Consider the following 17897-nt stretch of genomic DNA (forward strand, 5'->3'; position numbering starts at 1 on the left):
AACCAGGCAGGAAAAAGACAATCAGTTGGGTTAGCCAGGGGTCATTTTAGCAATCCATGAGATGCACCAGCTCATGCATTTATTCATCCTTTTATTCAGCAAACATTTATTAAGCATTAACTCTTTGGCAATTGCAATGGGTATGATGGTGAATGAGGCCTAGCACTACCCCAAAAGAACTCCCTTTCCAAAGTGGGAACCAAACAAATGAATAGTAGAGAGTGACAAATGCTAAGACAGAGGTACATATGTGTCATAACAATGCAGGTGTCCATTGATACAAGTTTATCCCAAGGAGACCTTTTTGCGTTAAAGCACTTTGTTTTGCCAGTCATGGATTTAGCTTCAACAGGGATATCAATTTTAATAGAGATATGAAAATTCACTGTTTAATTATTGAGAAAATAAAATTGCATAAACAATTAGTAAATATTAATTGATTAGGCACACAGTACACATTACTTTTACTAGGAATCTTTTATTGTATGTTATTATATATATATGCATAATATGAAGACATACTATACCACAAATATGATATGAATATAACATAGGGGAAAAAGTAAAGAGAAGAGTCGCTTGAAACAATCCAGAGCTCACTAGGCCAAGAATAGGAGATAAAGATAACTGGGATTGAATTCTTACTTGACGCTAATTAGTTGTCTCAATGAATTCGTTTTTTTTCCTCCTTGGTGGAGTGAGTTGGACTAGGTAAAATTCTTTACTGGGAGTGAAATTTCCAGTGTGGCAATTATTGGGGTTATAGACATATGACCTAGAAACTATATATTCAGGACTGCACATCTGGACATGTAGGTCTGTACAGAAAAGGGCTAGTTAAGTAATCTACTAGCAATTGATTTGAAAGTTGTAGGCCATCATACTGCTTTGCATAGCATTCCACTTAGTGTTTTTGGATGTAGCTTCTGGTTGTCACTCTTATAATTGGGCTCACCACTAATTTGGGGGTGACATAGCTTACTCTTAAAATACCACGTTGTTACGCTTTTCATAAATCGCTTCAAATTCCAAAGACACTGTTGAGTAGTAGGATACCTCTATGCCTAATCGATTTTCATGGCCCTCCTAGAATTAAACTTGTGTGTGGGAAGATTCAGTCACCTACATCTACCATGCTATGTTTTCTTCTGCAATTCATAATTTTAATATTAGCACTCAAGATGTATTTTGTGTTAACAGGTATTAATGCCAGAGATGCTGAAGAGATGGCATTTGCTTTTTTCTCTATTGAATCCCACATTTGATTGGCATGTGTGTCCTAGAAAAACTGGCATAGAACCTTGTTAGAGGGCACAGTGCCATCTAACAGTTGTGGAGGAAGTTAGGCTGAAAAGTGATCGTAAATGAAATCACCTGGGAGTTTCAGGCTCTCTGGAGTAGAGGAAAGTAAACACTCTAATAAAAATCTATTTTATGCAAGAGTTCCCATTGACTACAAAGCTTTTCAAATATATCTCAGGAAAATTGGTAAACTCTTTTGCTAACTTGGACTAATGATGTTTAAATTTTAATTCTATAATAAAGTTCCATAATAGCATAATATTTATATTTGCTCTACAGTTTGTTAAATCAATATGCAGATGGTTTTAGTATATTTAATTGTACCATCAATTGGCTTCATGTGTAGGGTGGAATGGGTGGGAAATATTATTCTTCCGCCACCTCTTACCTGGTGAAATTTTCTGTGTCACCTCCTTTGCAGAGTGGGGATGATGAGAAGTGGGGATGAAAAATGGTCACAAGATGTAGAAATATTTTTTTAAATTGGTTAACAAAAGTGAATTCTTAAAATTATTTTTATATGATATTAAGGATTTATGTAAAAATGAAATAAATAAAATATATTCTAGAGTAGTCAACAATAAAAACCTACCAGAGCAATATCAATTTTTATTTTTTTATGTTTAGCATAAAACTCTTTTTTCTTTTTCTTTATTATTTTTATATTAAAGTTTTAATGTACAATTAGAAGGTTTATGATGCAAATTCTTCCACTACTTTTCCATTAGTTTTTCTCTTTATATTACACTTACTTTATATTTAGAGATTTTTTTGAGGGGGTGGGAAATACCAAATTATTTGAAGAAATGGTACAAATGAAAGAATATAAGTAGATGATTTTGGTACAACTTCTAAAAGATAACGGTAACCCCAACATGAATGTACTGCTTTGGTGACCAGGAAGCACCCCCATGGCTACTGGTAGCCAGCCAAAGGCTTAGCTCTTGTTGTCACTGTCTCCTATCTCCCAGGGCGTGCTTGTCAAAGTGATGCTCTACCGTGCTAGATTCAGGCGCCCCAAACTTGCATAAGTTGATAATGTGGTCACCCAATTCTTTGATGGATTTCACCTGCTCATTCAGGTAATGAGTCTCAATAAAATCATGCAAATAGGCATCATTTTTGTCAGTGGCCAGTTTGTGCAATTCCAGCAATAACTGATTCACACTGTTTTCCAAGTGTAATGCACACTCCACTGCATTCAGCCCATTCTCCCAGTCGTCACCGTCTGGTTTCCTGACATCCTGAAGGAAGATTCAGCCACCTCGCTGGTTCTGCAGCTTCATCAGTTTCTCAGCATGTAACCTCTCCTCATGAGATTCGTGAAAAAAATATTTGGCAAAGTTCTTCAAAGCCACATAATGGCCATCAAAGTAGTAAGACACGGACAGGTAGATGTAGGAGGCGTAGAGCTCCAGGTTGATATGGGGTTGATGGCGGCCTCTGAGTCCTGGCGGTAGTTCTGGCGCACCTGCGAGGCGGCTAAGGAGAGGCAGTGGCGGCTCTGCCATGCTGGAGCAGTGGCAGGAACCTTCCAGATTTCCAAGGGGGATGTGATGAGGTGGCCGAGGGCTAGATCTGCCTGGTCGGCAGGATGGGGGAATGAGAGCCGGGTTTCTGTCCAAGCACTGTTGGAACAGGAAACTATGGCAACTCTGGGTGAAGACTGTCAGTTTTTAAAGACTTTTATTAAAATATAGCTAAAATACAATATTATATTAGTTTCAGGTATACACCATAGTTATTCCACATTTACATACCTCAAGAAGTGATCATCATGATAAGACCAACAACCATTTGACACCTACCACACTATCACAATATTATTGACTATATTCCCTATGCTGTACATTCCATCACCATGACTTATTTGTTTTATACCTAGAAATGTCGCCCTCTTATTCCCCTTGATCTTTTCCCTTCCTTTTTAATTTTTCAATGACACTTGGCATTCAATATCAATTTATAATAATTTCAGGTGTACAACATAGTGGTTAGATATTTGTATGATTTAAGAAATGATCCTCCTGACTAATCTGGTGCTCACCTGGCACTATACATAGATATTACCATATTATTGACTATATTCCCTGTGCTCCAATTTGCATCCCTATGACTATTTTGTAACTACCAGTTTGTACTTTTTAATCCCCTCACCTTTTTCACCCGGCCCGCAACCCCCTCCTATCTATCACCCCAACAAATCTAGTACAAATATGATACCATACATAGTTATTAAAATACCATGGACTCTATTCCTTATGCTATACCCTACATCCCTTCCTTACTGTATAACAACCAATTTGTACTTCTTAATCCCTTCCCCTTTTTCACTCACCCCAACCCCCCTCCCATCTGGCAAACATCAATATGTTCTATGTATCTATGAGTTTGTTTCTGTTTATTGTTGTTGTTATTTATTTTGTTCTTCAGATTCCACATATAAGTGAAATCACATTGCATCTGTCTTTCTCTGTCTGACATTCCTCTCAGCACAGTACCCCTCAGGGCCATCCGTGCCACTACAGATGGCAAGAACCCATTCCCTTCCTTGGCCGATCAATATTCCATTGTGTATACGAGTATGTACCACCTCCTTTATATCCTTTCTTCCATCGACACACACCCAGGCTGCCTCCACATCTTGGCCATTGTAAACAATGCTGCAATGAACATATGGATACACATGTCCCCTCGAAGTAGTGTATGTCTTTCAATCTGAAGTGATTTTCTTATAGGCAGCATATGTAAGGGTTTTTTTTGTTTGTTTGTTTGCTTTTCTTATCCATTCAGCCTTCCTGTGTCTTTTGAGTGGAGCATTTAACCCACTTACATTGTAAGTAATTATTGATATTGATGTAGCTATTGCCATTTTATTATTTATCATTTTGATCTTTTTTTGTTTTTTGTTTCTTTGTTTCCATCTTAAAATGTCCTTCTAACATTCCTTGTAATATTGGTTTGGTGGTGATGAACTCCTTTAGCTTTTTCTTGTCTGGGAAGCTCTTCATCTGTCCTTTGATTCTAAATGATAGCTTTGCTGGTTAGAGTAATCTTGGTTGTAGGTCCTTGCTTTTCATCCTGATAAATATTTTGTGCCCATCCTTCTGGCCTGTAAAGTTTCTGTTGAGAAATCAACTGACAGTCTTATGCAAGTTCCCTTATAAGTTACCAGTTGTCTTTCCCTTATTGCTTTTAGGATTTTCCCTTTGTCTTAAACCTTTGCCATTCTAATTATAATGTGTCTCAGTGTGGGCTTGTTTGGGTTCATCTTGTTTGGGACTCTTTGCACTTCCTGGACTTGTATGTCTATTTGCTTTGCCAAGTTAGGAAAGTTTTCATTCATTATTTTTTCAAACAGGTTCTCAATCCCTTGTTTTCTCTCTACTTCTTCTGGTACCCCTGTGATGTGAATCTTCCTATGCTTCATGTTGTCCCAGAGGGCTCTTAAGCTATCCTCATCTTGTGGGGATTTTTTTATTTTTTAATTTATGCTGTTCTGTTTGGGTGTTTTCTGCTACCTTGTCTTCCAAATTGCTTCAATCCTCTGCTTCATCTAGTTTTTTGGTGATTCCTTCTAGTGCATTATTTATTTCAGTTATTGTATTCTTCACTTCTGACTGGTTCTTTTTTATGTTTTCTATGTCCTTTTTTATGCTTTCCATCTATTTTTTGAAGTTCTCACTGAGTTCCTTGAGCATCCTTGAAACCATTGTTTTGATCTTTGTCTCTGGTAGGTTACTTGCCTCCATTTCATTTAGTTATTTTTCTCCTGTTCTTTCCTTTGGGATGCATTTCTTTATTTCCTCATTTCGGCTCCCTTTCTGTGTTTGTTTGTCTGCTCACCAGTGTTGGTGAGTTTGTTGGGGCAGGTTCCCACTGAGTCAGCAGGGTGGAACAAGCAGAGCTCACCAGACCAGTAAGATTTAGATTTGGCCTGTAGGGAGGACTCAGCACAGGAAAGATGGTGCCTGCTGCACAGGAAGAGGACCCCACACCGGGAAAATGGCATCACTCCTCCAGCCCTTGCTATGAAACTACACACCTCAATCTGCCCCTGTATGTCTCCGACACCCCTGAGTTACTGTCCCTTTGGTGGAGCCCACAGTGTGTGCCTGCAAGTAAAAGAGTCTGTGTATGAGCCAGTTTCCCACAGCCTTCCTTCCCACCCAGATAGTCAGAATCCCCACTGTTTCTCACAGCCAGATGTTATCGTGGCTCCTCTCCCTGACACCAGTACTCCATGCTGGGGAGATTGGTTTGCAGCTGGGCTCCCTTGCTTCTCCAGGGGGAAAATCTGTGGCCAACATATCCTTCCTGGTTCTCAACTGCCACATGGAGTTTTGGGGCTAGCCCGTTTTGTGTCTTCACCCCTCCAACCAGTCTTGACATGGCTTCTTCTTTATATCCTTAGTTATAAAACTTCTGTTCAGCTAGATTTCAGATAATTCTCCAGGTTAACTGTTCTATAATTTAGTTGTAATTTTAATGTTTTCATGGAAGGAAGCAGGAACAGTGTTTATCTAATCCACCATCTTGGATCTCCTTGCAAGTCAATTTTTAAAACCGTAATTTTCTATATTATGAATATAATGATCCTAATTATGACATACTACATCTGCTTGAGGAATAAGCTTTCCTTGTATGTACTCTGGCCTCATAAATGCACTTCAATAGACTTTTACAAAGAAATACACATGAAACTCACCTGGGATTTTTATTATTTTCTAATGTTTTTAAATATATATACAATCCTTTTTGGAAATGAATGCTTTCTAGGCTACATGCAAAGTACACATAGGGCTTAATTCTACTGCAGATTTAATTAAACCCATGCCTAACTTGCTAAGTAAAGAACAGTGAGTACTGGTCATTTTATAAAAGAAAATTTGGTCTTAAAAAATAAAGTTTAGTAGACATCACACTCCTGTTCTTTTCTTTGCACACTCTCCAAAGCATATTAAGGTTTTTGTTCTAAACAATCAATTAAAGGCAAAAGAAGTATTCCAAATAACTTCACATTTTTTACTGGAAATTTTCACATCTTCGTAAGCCATAGTTTAATATTTCTAAAATAAATACCAACAATTCTTTCCAATGCAGAGTCTGTAGGATGACATTAAACATGAAAACTTTTTATTCATCAGTCTCCTTACCCATCCAATTAATAATTGAAAACCACTGGCAAGGGAAGATTTCTTTTTCTCAAACTCAATTCTTGTGCACATCATTTTCTTATTGATTGTACATAAGAATGGGCAGTGCTTCTGTTACTTGCACGTTTATTGTTCCCTGAGTGTTGACTTCAAAATTATATTTCTTCTCTGTTGGATCTTTGGAATAATTGTGATCCATTTTCCAACCTAGATGAATATTTCACTCTCTCATTGTTTGGCTAGTATCATTCACAGAAGAGAATTGCTTTTGTGCCTGCTATTAAGGTTTACTTTGGTACAGAAATTTGTATTCCTAATCCTAGTATTCATCATTTTTTTTAATATTATGCAGCTAACATAAATAACAATTTCAAGGGGTTCAAGTAGTAATTTAAAATCCAGTAAGAAGGATAATTCCTAATATTTTTTGAGAAATATAGAGGAAACACTATAAGCAATCTTCTGTTTGTATTATCTATTGCCTATTATGGCTTCAGAATTAATAAGGAAAATATATTTTACCTAGAACCAAAAACTTGGTCCAAGAATAAACTATTTAAATGCTTTGAATTATTTACAAAAAACAAAAAACAAAAAAACAAACAAACAAAAACAGTCTTCTGGAGTATAATTCTAGTATGTTATACAACATCTTATTTTCTTTTCTGTGTACTTGCCTATATGTAATTTTTATTCTTAGAAAATTGTGTTGGTGTATAGAGTCTTATGTACACCCTATGGTAAAGGAACCATTACATTAATCAGTAAGGTAAAACAATCAGTTCTATTTACTATTCTTTACTCCAAATTTTATTATCTTTCAAAAACTCATAGAGGTTCAAGTTTATACCTGATTATCTAAGTAAATCTTGCAAAATCATAGTCCATCAGCAAATTATTTATATTCAAGATGAATTTTCCTAGCAGACTTTTCTTCTATAAAATACTGTAAATACTATATTTTCACTCCTAAAATCTTTTGTTGAGATGGAATCAAATGTAAGAATTTTAAAGTTTTACTATATTCAACACATGTGCAATTTGTTTCCTTCCCTTGTGTTAGTCAATTCCTTTAGAGTTACATGATGCCAAATAATTTTATATCTTTGAACTAGCATAATTAATCAAATTCAGACTCTATTTTTGAGTCTAATACATTCTAATATGATTTGACTACATTACACCTAATGATGCAGGCTAATATGTTTTCTGAATGATTTTTACTAAATCTCCAGAAAGAAAGACAAACCCATCCTTTATCATTTTATTTTCTCAAATTCATATTATCATTATCCTATGATATGAGAATATTTAAATGCTATATGTGAACACTATTGAGCTTCACAAAACTACTGAAGTTAATGAAACAAAGTAACATGTCCATAGGGACAAGACAAAATGACTGTAACTATTGTCGGATATCATAATTGCTTTACCTTTTTCCATAAATCATGGTGTGAGTATCATTATCATATGGGATGAATGATACTTCACGGTGTGAATATGATTACAACCATAAAACAAAGACAATAAAGAAAAATCACTCTTGAACACCTTACATGAAGAGGTTGGTGTGTCTCTTCTAAATTATCACAATCTGATTGCCCAGCGAGTCTATTAAACACCATTCATTGAAACTCACAGAGACCTAACAGAGATTTTCCCGACGATATTCAGATTCCTGTTAATACTGTCTTCATAAAAACTGAGTCTATAGTCTTGGGAATAGCAATAATTTATTTTCCTCTAACCCATTTCTTATTTGGAAATGTCTTATTCCCTGTTTATGGTTCCAGGTACCTCCTACTGAAAAAAAAATTTTTTTTTTCATTTTATATATATATATATTTTTTTTCATAGTATATATTTTTTTCATAAGATATATATTTTCATAATAGTAGTGTTTAATTTATTCAGAGATAACATTAAACCTTATTATTTTGAGAATGTTTTCTTTAAAATTATTCTTTTAGTTCTTCAAGTTCCAATCACTGTTGTCCCTTTACAGAATTAATTCGTATATTTTCATTTGGATTGTATTGTTAAAATTTCACTGGAGGCCCAAGTGAGAGTATTCTTGGCATTAACTATTTAATATGTAAATTATCAATACTGAAAAAGAAAAGTTTTACCTAGTCAGGACATTTTCCAATGTTAAGAACCATCTATATGCATGTAATAATGTATTTATAAACTACACAAAGTTCATATCCATCAATAGTGAACTCATCCATTAATAATATATTCTATTTGATAATACATTCTTTGTCTTGTTTTTGTTATTTATATAAATTTACAATAGTAAACTTCTTTCATTAGAACAGTCCATCTTTAAACTGTTTGACTAATTTGCCTCCCCACCTATACGAATCTAAATCAGAGTTATTTCTCAGATGAATATGAATTGGTCAGAGGGTATAAGCAAAATTCAGACTCCCAACTTGACCTGAGGATAAGGTTTCATGTCCAAAATTTTTCTAATTCCTCTGGACATTAACATTCAAAAAAATAACCTTCAATTAATTGAGTACTTAAAACTTGTCTCAGGTCCTGTGATAAATAGAGTGGATCAAATGATTCAGAAGGTATGGACCCTAGCTACAAAAATTGCATAATAAGCAACATAGGAATGTAAACAAATGAATAGCAGCAGGGAAATGAGTAAACTGTACAAAAGCATATTTGAACAGCTCAAACCAAATTGTAAGTGATAAACTATACTGGGAGTGAAGGGAGTAGTTGGTGAACACACTTGGAAAGAACCTCAATATACTGTTGCCAGGACTAATTTTGCAAAGATGAAGATGAGTTTTCCAGGTGGACAACATTTAGGTTTTTTTCATGCAGATGGGACTGAAGGACAAATGTGTGAAATGGCGTGTAGCCTAAATTATGAGGAACAAATAGATTGGAGAAGTGAGCCAGATCTGGATTCTGAGTCTGGCCTGGTCATAAGTCATCTTACTACATCTTTAGATGACCTCCATACCTGGCTCATTGTGCCACTACTCTAGAAAAAATAATAATAATGATAATTAGGCACAGCAAAACTTTTTGTGGATTCAATAAAAGTACAAGTTGAAGGAGAAAAACACTAACTACCTTTTCTCATTGCCACTGCTTGCTACATATTCTTAGTTGTAAGTTCTTGTTTAGCATTTCCTACATCAAAATGGTGAGACAATAAACATTTTCAGTCACATGTCATTTATTTAGTACCACCTGTATGCATTGTTGTTTGCTTGTCATTACTATAACTCTAAAGGCTTTTTGCACACTGGTCACTGTGAAAGGGACTGTAAAATTCACCTTTATTGGAAAAAGGAAAATAGACCACAATAAATTGTAAACACATCAGGGAGTGTACGCTTAAGCAGCAGGAAAGATTCAGAGTGAGTTTTCATGTAGAAAGAAAGTAACAGATTGAAAGAAGCACTCTGTGGGAGATGGCAAACCATAAAAATATCAGAGATATTACAAAAGATTCGGAAATAGTCAGCTATGTCAACCCATTGTGAATTCTACAGTTTTAAGATTTGTGCAAATGCTATCCTGAATAATTTGATTAGGACTTAGCTCCTTTAGAGGATAAAATGGTGGCTTTGCCAGCATGTGCAAGTGATACTATGACAGATTATTTTTATTCTTGGGAATTGGAAGTATTCTATATCTCTCAATAAAAAGAGCAAACTGAAAGATTCAGCTCACTTTCTGGGTCTTTGGAAGATATGCAAAGCAAGGTAGGAAAAGAGAAATTTCAAATTGAAGTCCATTTAAAATATCAAAGGTTACATAGATTTCAGGTGTACAATTCTGTAATACATTATCTATGTAACTTTACTAACAATTGTCACCCCAATAAACTTTAATTAAAAAAAAAGAAAACACACAAAAAAAATATGAGAGGTAATCATATATTATTATAAGACTATTGTTAATTATTACTTAGGTTTCTGAAGATGAATATATTCTAAAGCATAGAGGTTATCTTGTTGAGATTTCCAAATAAACTGATGTTAACTTAGCATCATCTATATTTTTAATATTCTTAGGGTTAGAGGAAATGAAAAGGCAAAATAAGCCCTTGAATTACTTACTTGTAATTTATCCAAGAAGACGAAATGGGCATATACATACCAAAAATAAAGGAAAACAAAGAAATATAATTGCCAAATTATTTAGCACAGTCTGTAAATAATATATAGGGTCAAAAGAAGAGTGAAGGAATTGAGCTAAACAATTAGTATATATATATATATATATATATATATATATATATATATATATATATATACTATTAGTAACAATTAGTATAAATATATACTAATTATAAACAATTAGTATAAATATGTATGTGTATTTTTTTATTTGAGTGGGTAAATAGCTACTAACGTACATTGATCAAATGTTATAGTTCAAATTTCACCCTATCACAAGAATAATTTACAACTACCATTGATAGCAACTTATTTTGAATAATATTAATTATAATGAAATGATATGAATTATCTACCACCTACTCTTTGATGGGTTAGTTATTAATTGCAATGCTAAAAGCCGTTTTTAGCTATACATGTTTATTCATAAAATATAATTTTTTTCACCATAATTAAATTAATTCCATTTACTACCTGTTGGGTAGTAATTATACCAGCCTAGTACACTGTAGTTAAATTATTAATAGATCATATATGAATGAAGAGTGGCTGATGATTTATTCTTTATATGTGGGGTCTCTTAGATATGGAATTCTAACTTGCTATTTTGGGTTCCATAACATAATTTTCCATTCAAACTTTATTAATTGGAAAAAATGTATAAAATTTAAGCCTCTCTTCCAATACTAGTTGAACATAGTTTTATGATAGTTCTCCATTTGTTTAGATTTTTGTTCAAATACCCTAATATTTATAAATCTTGTCTTTTTCATATTGTCATCTTCTTTACACTCCAACATAAAATATATTTTCTGCTCTTCATGTTTCACTGAAGGGTTTGGAGCAAATGAGTAATTGAACTGATTTATAGCAACTCTGGATATTATGTTGAGACTAGACTGTGGGGGGGGAAGAGCAGAAGGAATTCCACCAGTTAGACTCTTGCAGTTATCACAGCAAGAGATGCTGATGACTAGAACTAACAATGGAAGTAATAAGAAGTGGTTTAATTTTGGATATGTGTTGAAGGTAGAAACAAGCAGGTTGTGGGATAAAAAAGAAATTAAAGAATCTATGATGACACTAAGATTTTTGTCCTGAACATCAAGAAATATGTTGTGGTCACTGACTGGAGGTAGTAAAGTTTGGGAGAAACATATGAGATCAGTTTGGGATGTACAAAGTTTTAGAGATCTTTTCTGTATCCAAGTGGGGATGTTGAGTAGGCAGTTGAATATGTGAGTTGGGAGTTCTGGAGAAAGGTTTGGTCTGAATATATACAAGTGGGAGGCATCAGAATATGGCTGGTATTTAAAGCTGTAAGATTAGATGACAACACCAAGGGAGAATCTGTATATAGAGAAGAGCAGAGATCCAAAGACTCAATTTTAAGAAATTGTACAAATCTCCTTCCATCACCGTATACTGACTTTGAGTAGTGAGCTCACAATTCAATATATGATGATCTATTACAGAATTGTACACTTGAAACCTATATAATTTAATTAACTGTTGCCACCCCAATAAACTTAATTAAAAAGAAATTTTACAGAAATGGATAAATTAGCAAATAGGACCAGGAAGAGCAACTCATGAGATAGGAGGAAAACCATGACAATATGATGTTCTAGAAGCCAAGTGAAAATACCTGTAGCAAGTAGGAGTGTATGAGAACCATGTTAAATTTTGCAGATGGATCAATGTAAAATGTGGGTGAGAATGGAGTATTGAATTAAGCAATGTGGAGGGCATCAGTAGTCTTGGCTAACATTTTTGTTGGGGTGGTGAGGGTTTAAATCTAAGTGGAGTAGCATCAAAAGCTTCCTCAGGAAAGTTGTTATGGATTGATTACCCTAGATAAAATCCTCCCTTCAGATGTTTTTAGAACAAGGTTCACCTCTTTGTCTTAATTCCTTAACTCTGTCACATTGTAGTTTTGCATTGTATGTGTGTGATTATTTCATTAATGTGTCCTTCCCCCAGACCCACAGGAGAAGGACCATGGATTTACAAGGACACATTAATGCTATACTCCGAGTAGACATTAAATACTTTGTCTTTTTTTTTTGAAGAGGTGCTTTAAATTGTTGGACTTCTTACTTCTATGTTCTTAAATATGAGAAGGAAAAAAAAAATCTCATTTTCATCTCTTCTTTGGAGTACTTTAGTTTTTTTGGTTTCTAGATATAAATTGAGTTAGCCCTTGGATTTAAATGTGGTGCTTAGCAATCTTCCAATATATGTGGATGAGAATATATCAAAATGATATGATTTTCCCCAGCACTTTTAAAGGTTGGAATTTGGATGGACATTCCAAATTTATGTCTCTGTTACATGGAGATGGATAAGTTAGAATAATGAGGACTTTCAATCCTTAAATATCTTTATAGCTTGCCAAGATCTATCATAGCTAATGCTATTGACCAAAATAACTATCATATAACAATAATTTTGAATCCCATCGTGTCTTAATTACATTCACTATAGCAAAATGAAAATGCAGTAACTCGGTATTATTATTTTTGCAGCTAAAAAGGTGTATCAGAGGTCAGACTTTTTGGGTTTGAAAGCTGACCTTGGAACCTTTGCTTTCTAGTTTTGGGACTATGGTACAGTTAATATTTCTATGTTTCAGTTTCTTTTATCTGTATAATGTATACTAATTGAATCCTACAAAACTGTTTTGAGAATTAAAAGGGTAGATCCATGTGAATCCCTTAAAACAGTGCAAGGCCATAATAAGCATTCAAAAATGCTATCATCCATAATTTATTATTATTATTATTATTATTATTATTATTATTACACATTGGTTAATTCCCTTTTCATTTTACAATAGTGAAAAGAAGTATTTTGTGTGGATTTAATGAAGATCTGCTGAGCACCTATTATATGCCAGACAGTGTCCCAGGTCTTGGAATATAAATGATAAACCATTCATTTCAGAAATGACGCTTCATTTTGTACAATAATTAAACTCAAAGTGTAAGCAAAAATATTTATAATTTTTGGTAGTACAGGTTTAGCAAAATCTTGAAGGACATGAAGTTTTATTAACTATTTTTTAAAGTCCATGTCTAACTGTTAATCCATATATAAAAGCATATGCAAACACTGATTTTATCCAAAAATCTATGAGAAGACAGCCACCAGATATAGATGGTAGTGGGTGAATAACAGGAAGCCCAGAGCTTAATTCGCTCCTGTCAAGACATCTGAAGCTTTTATTTTAAGTCTCCTGGCACCTGGTGTCATTCGCCTCTTGAAAGGCTTTGCTTTTAATGCAGCCAGTTTACTTTGAGCTGTCAGTTGATAAATTTCATCATTTCATTTTGTCTCTTTTATTTTAAATTGATATATGAGCACAAAGTAAAAAACCATTAGGAAACAGTGAAAAGAGCTTTGGCCTAGAATTAGTCCCTTCCTGACTCTATGATATCACCCTCTGACATCTTTCCTGAGCAAGTTACTTCATCCTTCTGACCTTATTTCTCTCTTCTATAAAACAAAATGGGTGTACTATGTGATCTAAAATCCCAGGATGTCATCCTGGCCTCTCTGAGCCTCAGTCTCTCTGTCAGTCAGGTGGGAGGACCTGTCCCAACTGCAGCAAAGAGTATATGAGTCACAGAGCGTGCATGTGGCTGGGACGCTGTGAAGCCTGTGTCAGTGTTGTTATTCATGGAATAACTCTAAACCCATTTCGAAGTTCTCTTGGGTAATTATAAAAGTTTTTGTGCAATTTGGTTTTCAGAAATGACAGCACAGTGAAAGCAATATGCTCTAGTGCCAAAGAAGTTCACCAAGATTGAATGAAGAACAAATGTAATTCTATCACTGTTGAATTTTCTCAAGTTCTCTCCCACAGTACCAGCTAAATGGCATTTCTAAAGTATTTAGGAGGGCAACTTCACAGAGTTTTTGCCACTCGCATGAAAGTTTAGTTGACTTCTGGGGAAAATAAGCAAGTCTGAGAATGGCCTTTCTGCAGGGGAGACTTTGCCACTGTTTATCACTCCATGAGTTCATATTTAGGGGGTCTACACAGGGGACTAACCAGAATGGAAAGTCCTTCAAATTACTGCGTCTGATTCAGGAAGAAAGTTGAGTCCCAAAGCAAACTGCGTAGAAGGAGGAGGCAGGAATTTGTGGTAATATGCCCCAAAAAAGGATTAATCCAATTCAAAAATCTCAATTCTGATGATAAAATCCTGCCCTAGCCTGCATCCCTGGGACCCATATATGCACTAGCCCCAACACATAGGAGAAGGTGGCTATAAAGAAAATAGGATAAGCCAAAATATACAAGTGAGTTTACTTGCCACCGTATATAAAGAGGCAAATCCAATTACAAACCTTCCAAAGTAATACTCCCATTGACATTTATTAGTCCCTTCTGCTCCCAGTGTAGTATATTCTATTCGTTTGTTTCTCAGCTTTCTAACCCAATGAAGTTTATGGCCTTCTGAAATTTCGTATTCTTTTATCCATTTTTTTTTTTCTTTCTCTGTTTAGATAGGTTATCTTGATAGCATCTTTTAAGATATAAAAGGAAAGGACTTGTGGCTTTTTCAACTCTGCATCCTTTCTCCAAACACTGTTTCTGGTCCAAAGAATGAATCCTTGCATGCTGTTTGACCCATAGTTAAGAACATAAGGAAACAAGACTAGGTATCTTCTAATTTTGATCTTTCCTTGTTTATTTTAATTGACATGATGTGATATGTGCTGTAAAACAAAGACCATAACCTGCAAGACAGACTAGGGACAACCAAACAGTAAACATTTCTTTTTTCAAATTAATTTACTGTAGACTATGGGTCGACAAACTATGGCTTGAGAACCACAGCTGGTCTGCAGCCTCTTTTTGTTAACGTTTTGTTTTAAAAGAATCACAGTCGTTCATTTACATATCATCTCTGGCTGCTTTCTGGCTTCAACCAAAGAGTTGGGTAAGTTGCAACAGAGACCATTCAGCCCAAAAAGCTGAAAATATTTACTATCTGGCCCTTTACAGTTAAAGTTTGCCACTCTCTGCTGTTGATTATTCAGGAGTAGAAAATGAAAAACTCATCATTTGCTAGCAATTTGTTAAATCCAAAGAAAGTGTTCTTATTCTACAACTAGCTAAAAAGGTCTTATGATTTTTTTTTCAGATATTAAATATTCTCTAAGCATATTCTTCACACATTACATTTTAATGGAAACAATACACTGGTTAAGCTGGGTTTATGGTAGATAAAAATAATCTGCTCGGCACGACTAAAGTAGTGTTGCTCACTGGACAGTCATAAATATAACTCTGATCCATTGTGACTTCATAAACATCTCTTTTATAGTTTACCCTAGTATAAATAGCACTCTCTCTGGTATCTATGACTCACTGTGGCATTCTGACACTGGGCTACTCTATGAGACAAATGAGTCTAGCTTCCCCTGTCATTCTCGGAATTCCAGGGGCCTTTATTAAATGGGGAACCACTGTATGTGATTTGCATTTTTGTTGGAAAAGGAAGAAGCAGTCTCTTGGATTCACTCAGGAATGTGTTGGGAAATAATCTTTGGATGGGAAAAATAAAAGATGAAGTCAATGCTAATACAAAAAAAAAAACAAAACCTTAGGACTGTCTTGTTTCTGAAATGCCTTTCCATCTTGCTTTTTAGGGAACATTCTTAGAAACATATTGCCTTTGATGATGGGCTCAGTCAAATGAGGAAAATCCACCCTCCTTTTTTTTCTTGTGGCTTTTGGATGTCCTCTGATCCTTCCTAGTTTCAAATTAACTACAGTAGCAAATACTTAGGCATCGTAAAGAAAAATAGATATAAATAATAATAGCTGAATTAACATTTGGCTACTCCATTGTACGTGATTACGAGTGTATATTAATTAGTTAAGTATAAGATGATAGCTTCCCCATTTGTGAAGCTCTGCTTCAGTCCCCCTTCCTCTGGCAAATCCTCCCAGATGAACCCAACACTGCTCTTACTGCTCTTGTACCAAATGACTGTTCTGCAAAATTAACACAATACCTGATGCTGTCTGTGAGTGTGTGACACATGATTTAAACCTGCCTCATATCAATGCAAAATGCTGATAGTGCCTGGTAATCTCTTTGCTTCTTTTCTGTATGGACCTCACCACTCTGCCCCTTAACTCTATTGAATGTGTCTTTGTGGAAGGAGATCCAGGCTTACACTTATTCTTTTAGACTCCAGAGGAGCTAACAGGGCAATAATAATATCTTACATTTAATTGAGCATTTCTCCTGTGCCAGGCATTTGTCATTTTATCTTAACAATGTCCTTATAGGATAGTTCCTATTATTATTATATTATCATTCTCATTTTATACATGGTAAACCTGAGGCACAATGAGTCTAAGCAAGAGGCAGAGCTAGAATGTGACCTCTATAGTCTGGCCTGGACGTAGACCTCTAACCACTGTTCCTCACTGTAGGTACTCAGGGCCTAAATCCTGTGTGGAGCGGATGGCAATTAATACAGAGATGACTCTGGCAGTGTAAGGACTTGTCATTTAAGTCACCCAAATTCTATGTAAAGATGATAAAAAATAAACCCTTTAAAATATACTTGGAAATAGCTTTGTGGGTTTTTTTTGGGGTTTTTTTGTTTTTTTTTTTTTTTTTACCTGAATATACTAAATAAGAGCCTAGGGCCTTGAGTGTATTAATGAATGAACACTGTCATGACTGAATTGTGGTGGGTGACAGCATGCAAAAATAAAATCAGGGAAACAGTTTAGAGGATATGGTTTGTAAAAGTTCCTTCGAGCTCCTTAGAAAAGGTAGTAAATGTACTGTCCCCAAATCCTCCTCCTCCCCATTTGGAAGATAAAATGGCTATTGTAATCATGGGTCACTTTAAGTTCAATGGAACTTACTGTCTGAGGAAAAGCATGAGCAAATAAAAAGCAAGTTTCCCATCTACCGCAATGATAAATTTCTGACCTACTTCAAGATCCTTTTGCTGAGGGTCAGCTCATTTCCATGCAGTCAGGTTGGACCTGCCAATAATGATGGAAAGCATGAAACACCAAGGATTCTGCAGATTATCGCTTCTGCTCTGCAGACAGACAGCACTTCATTTAAGCGGCTTTCTGGGTATCTCCATTGTGGATCTGATGGGAGGATTTAGTGTAAAACCAGAGGTTGTAACATTTCATCTGTGAGAAAGAGCCTTAGACTAGAGACCATAGCACAGAAACCACCACCCTGTGACACCCTGGCTATGCAGCCAGCTTTGCTGGCCCACACTACTT

At 35.2% G+C, this 17897-nt stretch overlaps 1 protein-coding gene and 1 pseudogene across 2 annotated transcripts in view; one reads left to right on the plus strand and one right to left on the minus strand.

Moving 5' to 3' along the window:
* The window catches only part of GPC6 (glypican 6), a 1028052-nt gene that overhangs the window by 529260 nt on the left and 480895 nt on the right, over positions 1–17897 (plus strand). The gene's annotated exons all lie outside the window — the stretch shown is intronic.
* The window catches only part of LOC117021564 (ferritin heavy chain-like), a 56581-nt pseudogene that overhangs the window by 1391 nt on the left and 37293 nt on the right, over positions 1–17897 (minus strand).

The sequence above is a fragment of the Rhinolophus ferrumequinum genome, chromosome 4, assembly GCF_004115265.2.
Source record: "Rhinolophus ferrumequinum isolate MPI-CBG mRhiFer1 chromosome 4, mRhiFer1_v1.p, whole genome shotgun sequence".
Taxonomy (NCBI): Eukaryota; Metazoa; Chordata; class Mammalia; order Chiroptera; family Rhinolophidae; genus Rhinolophus; species Rhinolophus ferrumequinum.